Source organism: Helianthus annuus, chromosome 14 (genome assembly GCF_002127325.2).
Source record: "Helianthus annuus cultivar XRQ/B chromosome 14, HanXRQr2.0-SUNRISE, whole genome shotgun sequence".
NCBI lineage: Eukaryota > Viridiplantae > Streptophyta > Magnoliopsida > Asterales > Asteraceae > Helianthus > Helianthus annuus.
Genome location: NC_035446.2, coordinates 29,809,769 through 29,828,645, shown reverse-complemented (window position 1 = coordinate 29,828,645; position 18,877 = coordinate 29,809,769).

Genomic DNA, 18,877 nt, shown 5'->3' with positions numbered 1-18,877 from the left:
AAAGGATTCACAAACTGCTCATGGAAAAATGATCGAAGATGCGAACAAGAAAGCTTATTATGGCATTATTAATCAAGATGATGAGAAAGTGGCTGATGGTTTTAGCTGCGACAAGTACATTCCAGCTGATCCCAATGTTAAAGCTTTCATTGCTCAGATTATTCAAAAGCCAGAGTTGATGAAGGAATAGATAGCTATGTTATCCGATGAAGAGAAAAGTCAAGATGAAGAATCTGTTTCTTCTGAAAGCAGTGATGATGAAGAAATTGAGCAGATAAATATTGGAAAAACTCATTTATCTTCTGACAGATTTGAATTTTATTTTGCAGATAAATTGAAGAAACTTAAAGAGAGAAAAGCTGCAAAAGAAATGAAAGAAGTCAAGGTGATTGAGAAGATAGTTGATGTAACACCTCGAAATTTTGCGTCCAATAAAGTATTGACACGTGTCTTAAGTTTATACGTGGTGTTAATTACTAAATAAAGGACTAAAGTTGACAAACATTGAAAGTATGTAAATTTGAGGGTTAAAAATGTCAACGAGGGATAAATATATTGTACAATAACCCTAAATGATGCTCGTACCTTCAAACGGATAAATCATGGATCATACGGAACGAAATGCGGAAGAAAGTGAGAGATTACAAGCTACAGGGGTTAATTGTGTCAACATGTTTAAGTTATACCTCTGAGTGACCCTTTAACATACCCGAGGCTTTGTAATAGTAAATTACGCTCACTAGAATATACGATATGAATTTCGCGAATTTCCGTTTTAAAACGAGAAAGTTATGATCAATTTCGTATGCGAGGGGTTAGAAGCGTCAACAATGAAAGTTAGGGCTTTTCGGATAGTAATTAAACTAACCGGAGACTTAACGATGCGGGTAAAAGTCGCGAGGCCCTTATTCGTAAATAAACGAGGCCCAAAACGCAAAGTTACCCCTTCGAAACCGAAAGGCCAGGGTAATAATGGCAAAAGATTTGAAAATCTTGGAAATCAGGTCTCACGCGACCCGCGTTAGAGATACAAGTAATCTTACGCGGGCCGCGAGCCAGGTGCAGATTCGATTGCTGAAAACAGGATCCAGGCGACCCGCGTAAGGGAAGCCTGATCCTTCACGCGGGCCGCGTCAAGGCGCCAGATGCAGAATTCGGGGACAGGTTCACTGTTTGCTATTTTAACCGCCTTAGAACGCAATTATGGCAGCATGGGCGCCCCCTACACGTCCCCTAACACTCAGGGACAGTTGTTGAACATCCATGATCAATTATAGGCCTTGTTGTAATGATCTAATGCCCCAAAGTTCACTATAAAAGGCCATGTAGTGCACACATTGTAACCACACCTCAAACCTGCTTTCTTGATCACATCTGGAGCTCAAGAGCACTCTTCTAACATCTCTGGTCGTGCACCAAGCTTCTGTAAGTATGGCTAACCCTTTGTGGTTTAGTTTTTCATAGTTTTAGCTTAAAAGTCAATCCGTCGTACTTAACGATTGACTTTACGATAAATCACAAATGGTCTAGTGGTTTGTCGAATCAAAGGTAGTTATATGTTGGTAATCATGTGGGCTTTAAACCCCTAAAAGGGCACCCTCTGATTCCCACTCTAACTAGTCCGATTGTCGAGTCAAACTTGCTTAGAAAAAGTCAACAGAATGCTATTTTGCGATTTTATGCATAATCGGTAATGTAGATAGCGTGTAACATGTTTTAACACTCATATAGCATGATAATAAGTATATTAACTAGTCTAAGCTTGTTTGATCCGACCATTTACTGTTTTGACCCGGTTCGGAACCGAAAGTCGCAAAACTTTGACTTTTGCTTTGACTTCAGTTCTGACCCGTTATGGTATGATTTAGATGTGCCTTAGGACTCTCCTAGGACCAGGTTCCATGATGGTATAGCCCTCTGTGACCGGTTCGTTGTTGTCCAAGTCTTTAGCACATTTCCGCTAAATGCTTAAAAGTTGACCTGTTGGATCTGAGTTTGATTCTGATTGTATTTTGTGTTTGTAATTAAAGTGAAAATGGATGAGTGTGCAGCGGAATTGAGATGAAAACAAACTTTGCATACAATCAAACGAGAGTAATACTTTGATCAAACATCTTTAAACAATGAATCGGAAGATTGAATTTATTTCAGTAACGATTACAATGATTGATGAATGAATGCAAACTCCCCCTCAGCCAGAGCTCAGTTGTTTGTTCGTGCAAAGAAGACGATTGTGCAAAAGAGCTAATAGAACAGTACAAAGTACGGATCTATTTATAGGCACTTGCAAACTACTGAGCATCTTAGCTGACGTCACCATGAAAGTGACATCTAACTTCCTAACAAACTCTAACCTCTGATCTATACAAACACTGTTATGTTAACTACTGCTATTACATTACATTACAAGACAGACTATTGATCAGCTGCTGTAACCTTCTACTGCTGTGAACCCAGCAGCACTTGTCCGGGTCAGCAGAGCTTGACTCAAGGCAGTAGATTGAATCAGCAGGGCTTTAGTCTTTCATCAGGTCTTTACTTGAGCAGCAGTTGTAGGTCAGCATTTAGCAAGATCAGCAGATAGGAGGTCAGCAGATGTTGAATTCACTTTCAAGGGGAGAGATTTGTATGTAAACATCTGCTTATTCAGGTTCCACTGCTCTGATCCAGTTTTGGCTTTAATTATCTGTTCCTCTGATAGGGTTCAATCCCAACAATCTCCCCCTGGAACAGATAATGCCAAAACTCTTCATTATTGTGGACATTTATTGCCTCATCAACAGTTCCCTTATCTGACCTTTAAATTGTAGTTCAAAGTCAAGGGCATCTGTGTCTTCATCATCCCTGCTAAGTGGAAGATCAAGGAGATCCTACAAATCTTCAAGACTCAGGCCAAGAGCTTGTTCCCTTGATATTTTCTCCACTTCTCCACCAGACCTGAGCAAAGTCAATACGCAGGTCTGTTTGTCAGTTTCCCACTTTTGTATTTTTGAGCCTGGTGGGTTTCTTGGGAGATGTTTATTTGCAGAGGTATTTGGTGAGGCTGGCCTATTCATCACTGGCTGACCAACATTTGCAGATTGACCCAAGCCAAGAGTTTCTATGATCATTTTCTTTATGCCTTCTTTTACAAGGTCATCCCCTTTTATCAAATCTTGGATGGTTTCAGCTCCCAACTGTTTGTGTATCCTTCTTTTATAGATGGCAGTACCAGTTGGAGCAGTGGCTCTCCTGATTTGCAGTTTTGATGGTCTTTTTGAAACCTCTGCTTCAGGATAGTCAGGCTTTTGAGGAATTTTTGGATCTTTCTTTCTTAATTCCTCCAACCTTTTGTAGGTGATCCTGACCACATCTTCTTTCCATCTAGCAATTTGTCTTTTGTTTCCATATTCAGCAACAACCAGCTCTTCTCTCATTCTTTTCAGTTCTACCTGTTTGTCAGGTGCATTCTTTCTAAACTTTGCCCAGTCAGGAGGAGTGTGAGTGACTTTCCTTTTTATCATGTCTTGAATTCTTGCTGCTTCATTTTCAAGCTCAGGAACAGTCCACTCTTTGTAAATGTATCTCTCTCCTTTGTACTTCTTGTGAGCCATGATGCTTTCAATGTAGTCTTTCTTCAAAGTTTCAGCTGCTCTCTCTGAAATTTGTTGACTGACATTTTTTGCAAATCGTTCTAGGGAGCTGACTTGTGTGAGCAGATATTGATAGTATCTAGAAATTTCCTTGTCAGATTTCCCTTGTATGTTTCTCTTTGAGATATCCTCTGCTTGCTTGGCCTTGATCTTCAAATATTCATCAACATTATTAGGCCAGGGATATCCTTTTATAGATGGCAACCTCCTTTTGACATGGTCATCCTCATAGTAAAAAGATTTTATTTCTTCTCTAACAGCTTCTAGTTCAAGAGGAAATTGAACACCTGCAGGAGGTAAGGGCTTGTGCATTTGAACTGAAGAGAGAGCAACTGGTTTTGGTATTGTGACAAGAGCTAGAGGTTTTGAAGATGTTTGAGGTGGTGAAGTGTCATCATCTTTGAGAATTAGCCTTCTCTTCTTTGTTTGAGGAGAGGCTGATGATGTTTTGGATGGAACAGTGGTGGTGGATGTAGTGGCAGTGATTTGTGATAGACAAACCGTTGTTGAAACAACTGGTGTTCCAACCACTGTTGTCTTTACAGCAGATGTTGTAACAACTGCTGTCTTCTGCCTTTTGGCAGGAGGTGATTTTGTTTTTGGTGGTGATGGTGGTAAGGCAGTGGATGTAGTGTGTGTTGAAGTGGTGTGTGTTGAAGTGGGAGCAGATGTTGAAACCACTGAAGTACCAACAGTAGTGGGCACAACAGGAGTTACAACAGCTGTTTTAGGTGGTGGTTTTGAAACAGACTTTGAACGTCTGGTTGGAATGGATTTGGGTAGCCTTACTATTTTTGTAGGCTTCTTCTTTTCATCAACAAGATTTTCATCATCTTTTGACCCTGAAGTACCCTGATCCGGATAATCCACCCTGGCTTTCCTTTTGGCCTCTCTATCTCTTTTTACACTTGCAACTGCTTCTGCCAGTGCATTTGTGGTCACTCAATTTTCTTGCTTCCATCTGGCAGAGGGATCTGTTTGGTCCTATTTGCACTTTCTGGTTCAAGGTAGATACCATCCTCTATTCCCTTCTTTTTCCACTCCTGAATTTTCTCCCCCTTTTTGGCATTATCTGGGGGAAGTTAATCAATGAAGAGAACAGTTGGAGGAGCAATGCCAGTGGTATGCAGGATCTGAGTTTTGAGAGCCTTTAGATGAGCCTGAGTGTTCTTGAACCTTGACTCCATTGCATTTCTCAGCTGTTGAACATGTTTTTCATGTTGCTGATCTACTAGTTGTGCTTGATGATGGAGAAAAGGTTGAAATAGATTCCAGAGCTCATTTGTAGCAGATGCTTGTTGTGGAGCTGGTGCTTGAGGTGGAACAGCAGTGGATTGCATCTTTTGAGTTTTCAACACCTGCTGTAGCATGTTTTTAAGATCTGCAACAGATGTTTCCAACTTTTCAATTCGTTCCGTCAAATCCTGATATTTTAAATCATCACCCAATTTAATGGGATCATCTGATTTCCCACGAACAGTGGTTTTATCAGTGGTAGAGGTAGGGAGTATACTCCAAACATTAACCACTGATGCCCCTTTTTCTTGGTACTGGGGTCTTCTCCCTTCAACACTTGACAACCTTTTGATGTTGCCAGTAGGATAAATAAATCCACTGGTGGTTGGTAGAGGTGCTATAAAAGGAATTGCCTCCAAGGAAGTCTTATTGATGTAACCACTGTCCAACTGTAAACCAGTGGGTTCAACAATTGTAGTGGCTGCTTCACTTAGATTACCACCAAGAGTTACTTGTAACTCAAGGGGTGTAACCTCCTCAGGTTGTGTTGGTGGGTTAGCAATGAATGATACATCAGGCTCAGTCAGTTGTTGAGGCATATTCTCATTGATAGGTGATTGAGAAGGATTGAGTAATGCCTGGTTCAAATCTATTGCATCCAACAAAAGTTGTGTTTTTGGTGGAATTGTGGATGTGAGGTGCGGTGTAGAAGGAGAAGTTGCCCCGGGCATTGGGCTGTGGATGATGGAAACGAGTGTTTCCAGAGCATCATAATGTGGTGGCCCTATGTGTACAACCTGTTCTTTTTGTGAAGAAGCAGGAGGAGTTTTGGTTATGGGTTGAGATATTTATACCAACTGCTGTGAGGAAGTAGCAGCAGTGGTTTCTTGTGACATTTGTGTTGTCACACGCAGCAGCTCTGGTATCTCATCCTCCAGAGTTGCCATTTTGATTGGTTTGGGGGGTTTTTGATTTTTCTTTTTGTTTGGCTTTTTAGGATTTGTAGCTGTGGTTTTCAAAACAGTTGGTCTGCTGCTTTGATCACCTAGAGCAGTGGGCTCAGCAGCAGATACCTGAGGAGCAGTGGTAGCTGCTAAATTCTGCTCAGGCACCTCTGCTTATGTTTTGCAAGGTGCTAACATTCTTGAAAAAGTTTCAGATGTTAAACTGTTTATTTGAGTAGACTCACCTTGATTTATTGCAGCTAAATCATCCTTACTGAATTTCTTTTCAAAATAGTAACTTAAAAACTTGGAAACAGTAAGAATGACTTTGTTTCAACATTATTAACCAAATCTTTAAAGATTTCCTGAGAGTAGTTAAAATTTTCTTCTTGAAGAATTGCATACCCCAGATTTTGAATCTTTAAAGGGATTTCATTGAAAGAAGTGGTCTTGTTTGAAACACATAGTAGGAGGGTATGAAATAAAAATCTGGTTGCAGAAGGAAAATAACCTTTGTAAGGTAAGTTTCTTCATCATTGTAGCTTCATACCCTCTTTCAATGAAGTAAGTTTGTAACTCGTTTTTAGTGAAAGAAGTTTTACCTTTCTGATCATCGAGTTGAAAGACCTCTGAAATGGATTGTGGCGTGATTTGGATAGCTTTTCCCTTTATAGAGGAGTGTATGGTAGTTGCAGTGTCTCCTTGTTTTTCAAGGGTTGCATTCTTCCAGAACTCCCTTTGGGTATCCAAATAGTTTGGTGCATTGGCGGTGAACAAAGTTTTGTACTTTGATTTTGCCATGATGTTATTGGTGGAATCGAAAACATCGGTGGTTCCTGGTTTTGTGAGAAGACCCAGGAGATTGTGAGATGATTTATATGGGATTTCAGTGGAGATTGCCTTTTAAGAGGCTGTTTTCGATGAGGATTTGGATGAGGGTTTTGCGGAAGGCTTCGATTTTGTCATTTTTGAAAAGAATGATCGAAGAAATTTGTGAAAGGTGAAATGAAAAACTGCTTTGAGAAGAGAATTTTTGAAGAATTCAATTCGACAGTAAAACCCTGTTTTGATGGTGAGTGGGGGATTTTTATAGGGAAGAAAGTGAATGCTGACGTGGCAGCCGTTACAAAAGGTCTGACCGCTATGTACTGCCCACGTGACAACCCCTGGTGAAAGTGAAGGACAGTACTTTGATGAAAGTGAGAGATGAAGGCAGTGGTAAGGAAGCAGTGGCTGATTTTCACTATCAGTGGATAGCATATCAGTGGATAAGACACTGCTTTTGAACAACAGAGTTTATCAAAGGAAGGAGAGAACAGGGGTTGACTTTCAGCAGTGGACAGACTTTTGAAGTAGAGCAGACTTTTGAACAATCAGTGGTTATGGCAGACTTTTAAGGATTCTAATGAAAATTTCATTTTTAGCTATTTTAAGGATGGATTTTTGATTTTCTGAAAACATTTTGTTGCTTTTATTCACAGAAAAACAAGATGTTGCTTGTTATTCCATGTTCAGCATCCCAATCCTAGAGACCAAGCTTTCAAAAGTGGCTGTATCAAGTGCTTTTGTGAGCACATCTGCCAGCTGGTCTTTAGTTGGGACATGATGCAGAGAAATCAAACCTTTTTCATAGCAATCCCTCACAAAGTGATGTCTGATGTCGATGTGTTTGGTGGTAGAATGGGAAACTGGATTTTTGATGATATTTTCTGCTGCCTGGCTGTCCAACATGAGTGGTGTTTTTTAGGCAGTGATACCAAAATCCAGTAATTGATTTTGAAGCCACAGGAGTTGGGCTGTACAGCTTGCAGCAACAATGTATTCAGCCTCAGCAGTGGCTGTTGAAAATGCTGCTTGCTTTTTGCTTTGCCAAGAAACTAAGCAATCACCTAGAAACTGGCACCCTCCTGAAGTGGACTTCCTTGTGGTGTGACATCCAGCAAAGTCACTGTTTGAAAAACCTGAAAGCTTGATATTCCCATTAGCTGGATACCAGATACCAAGTGTGGGAGCACCTTTTATGTATCTGAAGATCCTTTTTACAGCAATGAGATTTGATTTTCTGGGAGCTGATTGACTTCTTGCACAGACACATGTTGCAAACATGATGTCTGGTCTAGATGCAGTTAGGTACAATAAAGACCCAATCATGCTTCTATAGAGTGTTTGGTCAATCAGCTCATCCTTTTCATCAGACATGACCAGCTTATTTGTTGCCATGGGTGTGTTGCATGGTTTACAATCATTCATATCAAATTTGGTTAAAAGTTCTTTAGCATATTTGCTTTGATGAATGAAAGTTCCATTTTGCATTTGTTGTACTTGGAGACCAAGAAAGCATTGCAGCTCACCCATTGCACTCATTTCAAACTTAGCTGTCATGAGTTCTCTAAACTCTTCACACATTTTGTTACATGTGCTTCCAAAAATAATGTCATCCATATATTAAATTCTTCCCTCTCCATTTAAGAAACAGTGTTTTATCAATGGTACCTCTTTTGAAACCATTTGAGAGTAGGAAGTTAGAAAGAGTTTCATACCAGGCCCTTGGTGCTTGTTTCAGGCCATACAAGGCTTTATTCAGCCTGTAGACATGATTAGGATAAAATGGATCCTCAAAACCTGGAGGTTGACATACATACACCTCTTCTTGAATTGTACCATAGAGGAAAGCACTTTTGATATCCATCTGAAACACCTTCATGTTGTGGTTGACAGCAAAGGCCAGGAACAGTCTAATGGCTTCCAATCTTGCAACAGGGGCGAATGTTTCATCATAATCAATCCCCTCTTCCTGTCTGTAACCTTGAACCACAAGCCTGGCTTTATTCTTGACAACAATGCCCCTTTCATCAGTTTTGTTCTTGAAGACCCACTTTGTGCCAATGGGACTAACCTCTTCTGGCAGTGGTACAAGCTCCCATACTTGTTGTCTTTTAAACTGTTGGAGCTCCTCTTGCATGGCTTCTACCCAGCTGTTGTCTTTCAGTGCCTCTTGGTACTTGACTGGCTGATGGAGTGATAGAAAACCAGCAAAAAGACAGATGTTTTGGGTTTGGCTTCTTGTGAGCACCCCTTCATTGATGTTGCCAATGATTTGATCAGGTGGATGAGATCTCAAGAAGATTAAATCTCCTTGGTATGGTATGATGGCATTTGTTGGTGAAGGCTGCAAATGTGTATCATCTGAGCTAACCACTGCTGGTGACTTTGATGACCCAGCAGTGGCTTCAAAAGGTGGTGGAATAGGAGGTAATGAAGTGGACAACTGCTGACTTTTATCCACTGTTTGAGGACTTTCGTCAGCAGTGTTTGAGGATGTGGAAGCAGTGGTGGATGGGCTACTTTGGTCAACAACTGTTGAGGTAGCAGTGGTTGAGCTTTGACAACTGTTTTGAACAGCTGGTGCTTTTCCCTTTGTGGCAGACCTTTGAGGGATGATGATTTCATACCCATAGTCTGGTGTTGTATCCTCTGATGGACCTGCACTGTTAGTCTTGACAGCAGTATTTTCAAAAGTAAATTTTTCAAGATCAAACAGATCTGCAGGATTTGCTGGGATTTTCATTGATGAAAGTTCATTGAACTTTACATTCAAAGTCTCCTCCACTGCCTTGGTTCGTGTATTGAACACTTTGTATGCCTTGGCAGTGGGTGAGTATCCCAGATGGTAACCACAATCAATTTTGGCTGCAAATTTTGAAATGGAATCTTTCAAGTTCAAAATAAAGCATGGGCAGCCAAACACCTTGAAAAATGAGATCAGTGGTTTGATTTTATACAGAATTTCATAAGCAGTCTTTTTGTGCCTGGGGTTTATTAAAACTCTGTTCTGGACATAGCAAGCAGTGTTTACTGCCTCTGCCCAGAAAGTTAATGGCAAACCTGAATCTACAAGCATGGTTCTGGCAGCCTCAATCAAAGTTCTGTTCTTTCTTTCAACAACCCCATTTTGCTCTGGTGCTCTAGGGATGCTGTACTGCCTTCCAATCCCTTTCTTCACACAGAAGGCATCCAACTCCTTATTTTTAAATTCTGTGCCATTGTCACTCCTGAAGCTTTTCACTAGAAGGTCAAATTTCTTTTCAACCTGTGTCACAAAGTCTTGCAAAATGCATGCAGTCTCATCTTTTGAGTGTAAAAAGAAAGTCCATGTATGTGACAACTCGGACTTTAGACTTGCTTTGATGTAACGTTACGTGCTTACGAGAACTGAATTATGTGATTTAATGAATGTTTTGGGTTTTATGTGTATCATGTGTGCATGTATGTATTGAACCGCACAACACTTGGAAACCCGAATCACACAACACCCTTGGACCACACAAGCCTATTGGGCTTTACACTTGCTCGCGGACCATTAGAAGTAGCCGAGTGGGCTCGGCCCACTCCCCTTATGCGCAAACAAACAAAACACCCCTTAGGGACTTGTTTTCTCATTAGTTGCAAACACACACACAAGTCACAAAACCCTAGAAGCTCTTATCCTCTCTCTCGTTTCTCTTGAAGCCGACGGCACCCAAAGGCTCACGAGTTTGGAATTGTTCTTGCATCCTTCACCTTTCGGTTAGTGTTTGGTTATTAAATTGGTTGATGTTATGTGGTTTCACATGTTTTAGAATTGCATGATGATAAACTAGGGCTAATCCGGTTAGTGTTTGATGTTAAGTGCTTGCTAAATGATGCTTCGGTTATGGGTTATTGAATGTTTGTAATCGGCTATAATAAGAATCGGTTTGATTAGGTTGCATGATAGTTTATGATTTTGTAAATCACATGATCCGATTTGATGCTTGATTAAGTGCGAATTCTGCATTCTTGATGATGATGCTATGAACGTATATGAATGTGTTTGATTTTGGAATGAAACTGTTGTTTGATCTGATTTCCGAAACTGCCTTAGATGTTTGCTAGAATCACGGATAAATCATTGCATGAATTATTGCATGAATTATGGAAATCAGTTACACACTTGGTTGCGACCCAGATTGCGAGTCGGGAACCCACAGTCTCGACTCGAGACCACATCAGCATGAACCGAAACCACGGTTGCGAGTCCCGTTGCGACTCGTAACCAGACCATGACAAGCCGAGATCACCATTGCGACTCGTAACCTCCTGTTGCGACTCGTAATCTCCTGCTGTGACTCGTAATTCCCTGTTGCGACTCGAGATCGCCGGTTGCGACTCGAGACCAAGTATGCACGTGCACTGTGTTGGGCCTACACTGTCACGGGCCCAATCATTCGGGACCAAACCTTTTGGACTTATGCAATTGACTGTCATGCGTTATGTGTTTGGGCCGTGTATACCATTGGACCTCTATTGGGCCGATATGTTATTTGGTAGTATGTAATTGGACTAATGACTGTTATGTTTTTGGACTGCTTATCTGTTTGGGCCGGGTTTACAATGGATCGCACAATATGTTGGGCTTGTTGTTATTCGCACATTGTTGACTGTTATGTGTTTACCATGATATTCACATGCTCATACTATGTTAACCTATGTGAAACCAATGTGTATTACTTAAGTCAAAACCTGACTTGTACAAAAACCGTGATAGGACGTGGTTGACCATTTACTTGCTACCTGTACTCTTTGTGTATCTGCCGAGCAAACCAAGGTGAGTTCACACAGCCAAGGCATGGGATTCCCGGGTTGGGAATTGGGTTGGATATGTTGATATTGAAAGAGTTACTCGTATTTACGCAATCACTAGACTATAGACCATCGTCCTCAGGATAGTCAGGACACGTTACGTAAAGCCTACGTAACCCAGTAATTACCATTTGTCTCCCGGGTCGGGAGGACACGTTACGTAAAGCCTACGTAACCCAATACCATCTACTGTCTTCCGGGTCGGAAGGACACGCTGCGTAAAGCCTACGTAGCCCCCACGCGTACCACTGTCCTCGGGGAAGGGCACGTCATGTAAAGCCTACGTGACCCAGTACGTATTCCTGTTCTCGGTTTGAGAAGAACACATGGTTGCACTAGTCTAGTAAGTACAATAATGGGAAACCCCCATTATTAAGGATAAATGTGAGAATCCCTCACCGATAGAATATACTTGTATGGGAAGCCCCCACCAGTTGATTATACGCATTACTATTACGAACTTACTTTCTGTGAACTCGCTCAACTAGTTGTTGATTATTTGCCGCATGCCTTGCAGGACCTTAGGTACTTTATGGAGCTTTCACAGGGAGGAGCAGGTCGTTGTGGACAAGTATTCATGAATGCTTACTAAACACTTATGATATTTCATACGTTAACACTTATGATTGGGTTTTTACTTAAATGCTTCCGCTACATATACAATGTTTGGTTTTGAACATCAATTATGTCTATGGTTATTGTTATATACTATGTTTGATATAATTGGTGGCTTGATCCTGGTCATGTCACGCACTCAAGCGGTGATACTCCGCGGGTGGATTGTGGGGGTGTGACAGATTGGTATCAGAGCCATTGGTTATAGAGAACTAGGTTTTAATATGGGAAAACGTTTTTATTAAAACCAGACTATAACCAGAACAGTGCTCTCAACGATCCACAACGACGCTTCGCTCCACGTGCAAGACTCGACATCCTAGGTAATAAGGTTTATGTTTATTGCCTGTATACTAGAACTGCTTAGAACTTTGCTCGCATTACGTTTAGATACACATGATACTATAGCATGAGAATCCCTATGTGCTTACACTTTTCTGTCATCGCCCTACTCGCGAACCACTCTCACTTACGTTACTTTTACTATGAAGATCATGTCTGGACGAATCAACATGACTCAAGCCCAGCTAGAGGCTCTCGTTCAAGCTCAAGTTGCTGCGGCACTTGCAGCTGCTCAAGCAGGTAGTATACCCTGCAGTATAGATTCATACTAGGATCCTTAGATCCTGCATTAACTCTCGTATTTAATCTCGTCCTATTCGTACACAATAGGTCAACACGCGCAGCAACCTGTCTGCACTTTTAAGAACTTCATGGACTGTCGTCCAAACTCTTTTAGCGGCACCGAGGGGGCAGTGGGACTCCTCCATTGGTTTGAAAAGCTAGAATCAATATTCGAAATGTGCGAGTGCCCTGAGGCTCGCAAGGTCAAGTATGCCACCGACACCTTGGAAGGAATCGCGCTAACCTGGTGGAACGCGCAAGTGCAAATTCTGGGGTTGGCAGCTGCTAACGCCACACCCTGGAACGATTTTAAGGAACTTATCAAGAGGGAGTATTGTACGAGTGAAGATATTCACAAGTTGGAAGACGAGCTGTATAACCTGAAAATGGTTGGGTCAGAGATCGAAGCGTATACTAAACGGTCGAATGAGCTGGCCGTATTGTGCCCAACTATGGTGGACCCTCCCTACAAGCACATTGAGATGTATCTCAAGGGATTGGCGCCAGAGATCCAGAGCCATGTTACTTCGGCTAATCTCGACAACATCCAGGAAATTCAACGTCTCGCTCATCGCATCACCGACCAGGCAGTGGATCAGAATAAACTGCCTAAGCGTGTCAACGCTACTGCTACAGTCACTCCTTCAGCTACTCCTGCTACTACTAGCGAAAGCAAAAGAAAGTGGGAAGGAGATTCTAGTAAAGGTTCAGCATCTGTTCAGCCACAAGCTCAGCAGCAGAAGATTGACCACTATCAGAGTCCCAGTCAGCAATCCTCTGGTGGTCACAGACAGAGGAGATATCAGGGAAGTCAACCTAAGTGCTACAATTGCCACAGACATCACAATGGCCCGTGTAACAAGGGTCGTTGTCAAAGGTGTCTTAAGATGGGTCACGAGGCCAAAGACTGTAGGAGTCCACGGCCTGCGAATCAGAATCAGCAGCCTCAACAACCAGCTCCACAAAACCAGCAGCAGCAGCAGCAGCCACAGCGTGGAAACCGGGGATGTTTCCAGTGTGGGGCTGAAGATCACTTCAAACGCGATTGCCCTCAGTTGAACCAGAACCACAACAACAACAACAACCAGGGAAATGGGCATAACAACGGCGGAAACAACAACAACGGCAATGAAGCTCGTGGTCGTGCATTCGTACTAGGTCGAGGCGACGCAGTGAACGATCCCAATGTGGTTATGGGTAAGTTTCTCCTCGACAACATTTACGTTACTGTTTTGTTTGATTCGGGTGCGGATACAAGCTATATGTCTGTGAAAATGTGTCAACTGCTAAAACGTGCACCAACACTTTTACCCACCAAACATGTAGTAGAGTTAGCTAACGGTAAAAGTCTAGAAGCCACGAACGTAGTTCAGGGTTGTAATCTTATCCTAGCTGGCCAAGCTTTCTCTATCGACCTCATTCCCATAGTATTGGGTAGCTTCGACGTCGTGATTGGGATGGATTGGTTATCCCAACACCAGGCAGAAATCTTATGCAGCGAGAAGATAATTCGTATTCCTCGTTCGGGTCAGGAACCTCTCGAAGTTCAAGGCGACAAGAGTGGTGCAGTGGTTGGCATCATCTCTTTCTTGAAGGCTCAGAAATGCTTACGAAAGGGTCACACAGCCATTCTGGCTCTTGTTTCAGACGCAGCAGCAAAGGAAAAGAAACTGGAGGATATTCCAGTTGTACGCGACTACCCTCAGGTGTTTCCTGAAGACTTACCTGGATTACCGCCTCATCGTCAGGTCGAATTTCAGATCGAGCTCGCTCCTGGAGCAGCACCCATAGCTCGCGCACCATATCGTCTAGCTCCATCAGAATTGGAGGAACTGTCAAAGCAGCTACAAGAGCTCTTGGAAAAGGGTTTCATTCGTCCAAGCTCTTCGCCTTGGGGAGCTCCAGTACTATTTGTGAAAAAGAAAGACGGTACGTTCAGAATGTGCATAGACTACCGTGAACTCAACAAGGTGACGGTGAAGAACCGTTATCCTCTTCCGCGCATCGACGACTTATTCGACCAGTTGCAAGGGTCGTGCTACTATTCGAAGATAGATTTGAGGTCGGGGTACCATCAGCTGAGAGTCCGGGATGAGGACATCTCCAAGACTGCATTCAGAACTCGTTATGGCCACTACGAGTTTCTTGTCATGCCGTTTGGGTTAACGAACGCGCCTGCTATATTTATGGACCTTATGAACAGGGTATGCAAACCCTATCTTGACAAGTTCGTCATAGTATTCATCGACGACATTCTGATTTACTCCAAGAGTCAGGAGGAACACGAGCAGCATCTACGCCTCATTTTGGAACTCCTTCGGAAGGAACAGCTATACGCTAAGTTTTCTAAATGCGACTTCTGGCTTCGTGAAGTCCACTTCTTAGGCCATGTGGTGAACAAGGATGGGATCCATGTCGATCCATCCAAGGTAGACTCGATCAGAAACTGGCCTGCACCGCGTACGCCGACAGAAATACGCCAATTTTTGGGCTTGGCGGGTTACTACAGACGGTTTATCAAAGACTTCTCCAAGATCGCGCAACCGCTTACGCTACTGACACAGAAGGGTGTAGTTTATCGCTGGGGAGAGCCCCAGGAGACAGCTTTTCAGTACTTAAAGGATAGGCTTTGCAGCGCACCTATTCTCTCATTGCCAGAGGGCACCGAAGACTTCGTAGTATATTGTGACGCATCAATACAGGGTCTGGGTTGCGTATTGATGCAGCGGGATAAAGTTATTGCCTACGCCTCTCGTCAACTAAAGGTTCATGAACGGAACTACACGACGCACGATTTAGAGCTGGGAGCTGTTGTTTTCGCGCTTAAGATATGGCGACACTACCTGTACGGTACCAGGTGCACGATTTACACCGATCACAGGAGTCTCGAGCATATTCTTAAGCAGAAGGACTTGAACATGCGTCAACGAAGATGGGTTGAACTGCTGAACGATTATGAATGCGCTATCAAGTACCATCCAGGCAAAGCTAATGTTGTGGCTGACGCTCTTAGTCGAAAGGACACCTTACCGAAGCGCGTGCGAGCGCTACAACTTACAATTCAGTCTAGCCTTCCTACACAGATACGAAACGCTCAGATAGAAGCATTGAAGCCCGAAAACGTCAAGGCTGAAGCCTTACGCGGCTCACGACAGCAAATGGAACAGAAGGCAGACGGCGCCTACTATGTAACGGGGCGTATTTGGGTCCCGCTTTATGGCGGTCTACGCGAACTTGTAATGGATGAAGCTCACAAGTCTCGCTATTCGGTACATCCAGGGTCGGATAAAATGTACCACGACATCAGCACTACTTATTGGTGGCCTAGTATGAAGGCCCACATCGCTACGTACGTTGGAAAATGCTTGACATGTGCGAGAGTCAAAGTTGAATATCAGAAACCCGCTGGCCTACTTCAGCAGCCTAAGATACCTCAATGGAAATGGGAAGAAATTTCCATGGATTTCGTTACAGGCCTACCTAGATCCCAGCATGGGAATGATACCATATGGGTGATCGTGGATCGACTCACCAAGTCTGCACACTTCCTACCTATAAAGGAAACGGATAAGTTCTCCACTCTCGCAGACGTCTATCTTAAAGAAGTTGTTTCGAGGCACGGGTGCCCACATCCATCATTTCGGATCGCGATGCACGATTCACGTCAGAGCTATGGCAAGCGATGCACAAATCTTTCGGCTCACGGTTAGACATGAGCACAGCATATCATCCTCAGACGGATGGGCAGTCTGAGCGAACGATTCAAACACTTGAAGACATGCTTAGGGCATGCGTTATAGACTTCGGCAACGGCTGGGAAAAACACCTCCCTTTGGTGGAGTTCTCGTATAATAATAGTTATCACACCAGCATACAAGCCACTCCATTCGAGGCATTGTACGGACGTAAATGCCGGTCACCTCTCTGTTGGGCTGAGGTGGGGGATAGTCAGATTACGGGTCCAGAGATTGTAGTGGACGCCACAGAAAAGATAGCACAGATACGACAACGCATGGCGGCAGCACGCGACCGTCAGAAAGCCTACGCCGACAAGCGTAGAAAGCCTTTGGAATTTCAGGTCGGGGACCGGGTTTTATTAAAAGTTTCACCCTGGAAGGGTGTGGTACGTTTTGGCAAAAGGGGCAAACTAAATCCGCGGTACGTCGGACCGTTCGAAATCATTGAGAAGATAGGCAAAGTAGCCTACAAGTTGAACCTACCAGCTGAACTCGGAGCAGTTCACAATGTCTTTCACGTGTTGAATCTGAAGAAGTGCCTATCAGATGAAACCCTCATCATTCCTTTCAAAGAACTCACTATCGACGAGCGGTTGCAGTTCGTCGAGGAACCAGTTGAAATCACGGACCGGGATGTGAAGGTCCTCAAAAACAAGAGAATCCCTCTTGTTCGAGTATGTTGGAACTCCAAACGTGGCCCAGAGTACACCTGGGAACGCGAAGACAGGATGACAGAAAAGTACCCCCAATTGTTCGAAACCAATGCAACCACTACTGAGGCTGAAGCTACTACTTCGGAATTTCGGGACGAAATTCCAGATCAACGGGGGGAGGATGTGACACCCCAGGAAAATCAGTGAACAATACAGTTTACCTAGCTTCCTCAGTGAGTGCATACCAAATTTCGGGACGAAATTTCCAATTAGTTGGGGATAATGTGACAACTCGGACTTTAGACTTGCTTTGATGTAACGTTACGTGCTTACGAGAACTGAATTATGTGATTTAATGAATGTTTTGGGTTTTATGTGTATCATGTGTGCATGTATGTATTGAACCGCACAACACTTGGAAACCCGAATCGCACAACACCCTTGGACCACACAAGCCTATTGGGCTTTACACTTGCTCGCGGACCATTAGAAGTAGCCGAGTGGGCTCGGCCCACTCCCCTTATGCGCAAACAAACAAAACACCCCTTAGGGACTTGTTTTCTCATTAGTTGCAAACACACACACATGTCACAAAACCCTAGAAGCTCTTATCCTCTCTCTCGTTTCTCTTGAAGCCGACGGCACCCAAAGGCTCACGAGTTTAGAATTATTCTTGCATCCTTCACCTTTCGGTTAGTGTTTGGTTATTAAATTGGTTGATGTTATGTGGTTTCACATGTTTTAGAATTGCATGATGATAAACTAGGGCTAATCCGGTTAGTGTTTGATGTTAAGTGCTTGCTAAATGATGCTTCGATTATGGGTTATTGAATGTTTGTAATCGGCTATAATAAGAATCGGTTTGATTAGGTTGCATGATAGTTTATGGTTTTGTAAATCACATGATCCGATTTGATGCTTGATTAAGTGCGAATTCTGCATTCTTGATGATGATGCTATGAACGTATATGAATGTGTTTGATTTTGGAATGAAACTGTTGTTTGATCTGATTTCCGAAACTGCCTTAGATGTTTGCTAGAATCACGGATAAATCATTGCATGAATTATTGCATGAATTATGGAAATCAGTTACACACTTGGTTGCGACCCAGATTGCGAGTCGGGAACCCACAGTCTCGACTCGAGACCACATCAGCATGAACCGAAACCACGGTTGCGAGTCCCGTTGCGACTCGTAACCAGACCATGACAAGCCGAGATCACCATTGTGACTCGTAACCTCCTGTTGCGACTCGTAATCTCCTGCTGTGACTCGTAATTCCCTGTTGCGACTCGAGATCGCCGGTTGCGACTCGAGACCAAGTATGCACGTGCACTGTGTTGGGCCTACACTGTCACGGGCCCAATCATTCGGGACCAAACCTTTTGGACTTATGCAATTAACTGTCATGCGTTATGTGTTTGGGCCGTGTATACCATTGGACCTCTATTGGGCCGATATGTTATTTGGTAGTATGTAATTGGACTAATGACTGTTATGTTTTTGGACTGCTTATCTGTTTGGGCCGGGTTTACAATGGATCGCACAATATGTTGGGCTTGTTGTTATTCGCACATTGTTGACTGTTATGTGTTTACCATGATATTCACATGCTCATACTATGTTAACCTATGTGAAACCAATGTGTATTACTTAAGTCAAAACCTGACTTGTACAAAAACCGTGATAGGACATGGTTGACCATTTACTTGCTACCTGTACTCTTTGTGTATCTGCCGAGCAAACCAAGGTGAGTTCACACAGCCAAGGCAT